Source organism: Camelina sativa, chromosome 13, assembly GCF_000633955.1.
Source record: "Camelina sativa cultivar DH55 chromosome 13, Cs, whole genome shotgun sequence".
Classification (NCBI taxonomy): Eukaryota; Viridiplantae; Streptophyta; class Magnoliopsida; order Brassicales; family Brassicaceae; genus Camelina; species Camelina sativa.
Window position 1 is genome coordinate 10,789,198 of NC_025697.1, and position 1,265 is coordinate 10,790,462.

The 1,265-nt window shown below is 45.0% G+C and overlaps 1 pseudogene; it reads right to left on the reverse strand.

The window, feature by feature from the left end:
• Window positions 1-1,265, reverse strand: part of LOC104738127 — a 10,042-nt pseudogene that overhangs the window by 1,715 nt on the left and 7,062 nt on the right.

Consider the following 1,265-nt stretch of genomic DNA (forward strand, 5'->3'; position numbering starts at 1 on the left):
ACGGTAAAGAACCCTGCTCCAGCAACGAGTGCGTAGAAGAATGGCTTGTTTTCCCTGATACTCTGGTTAAAGGGATGACCCATGTAGTTCACAGCAAATGTTGCAACCTGAAGCATCATGCTCACCATGTACGACACTGTGTTCACCAGATTAGGGTGGAAACTTGCATCTGGTTCTATGCATTCCTCGGGCATGTGCTTCTCAGCTTCCTTCACAGAGTAGATCAAGAACGTCAAGTGAACAGCAAACTGTCCTAACAGAGAGAGGAAGAGGTACAAGGAGAAGACACTCGGGTGGGGTCGTTCTGCAGAGAGGGTTTGAAGCGGTCGGGCATGAGATATGAAGAGGAAAAACGCAGCTGTTAATACTCCGCTGATTGTAGCCTGGACATCACCGAGCTTTACACCGTCTAAGTACATGACACTTAGCACATAAGCTGTGGCAAGACAGTTCAAACCGAGAATTTTGAACATCTGAAGAGTCGTCACAAGTGTACTACGACCCTGTCGGATTATGTCTGTCACTGGGGCAACCGACGCATGTTTAGCTGTGAAGGGAGACGCCATTGATGCATCCCCAAGTTTGACCAAGGGAGCTGACCGCCCATCACCATCCTCACTGTTTAGTTCATCCATCATCTTCTTCAGCTTTTTTCTTTGCAACTCCGCAGCAGTTAAGTGGCGGTTTTGGGGAGGGATCTTTCCTTTTGATGATCCTTCCCCATTCTGAATTGTGGTTTTGCTTGCTGGTTCTAGTAGCGTTTTGGACTTTTTTGACTTTGACTTGTCATCTTTAGATTCCGATGGAGACGAGGGAGGTATAGTATTCAGTAAAGCAACTCCAACATGGGCCTTCAAAAGTGAAAAGTCATTGAATCAAAAGAAATAAAATAAAGCAAAGGCACCATTAACAAGGCATCTGCCCAATGAAAGTCTTATAACCCCAACCTGCTTCAATGCTCCGACATCATTTGTCCCATCCCCACACATCAGAGTTCCTCTGCCTACCGCCTTGAAGGTGGTTAAGATCAGCTCCTTCTGCTGTGGAGCAACTCTTGCAAAAACCTGAAAAGAAAAAATTATTAAAGCTTCAAACTCTATTATTTATAGATACTAAGAAACACTAAACCACTTGATAGAGATTACAAGGNGATTAGGGTGGAAACTTGCATCTGGTTCTATGCATTCCTCGGGCATGTGCTTCTCAGCTTCCTTCACAGAGTAGATCAAGAACGTCAAGTGAACAGCAAACTGTCCTAACAGAGA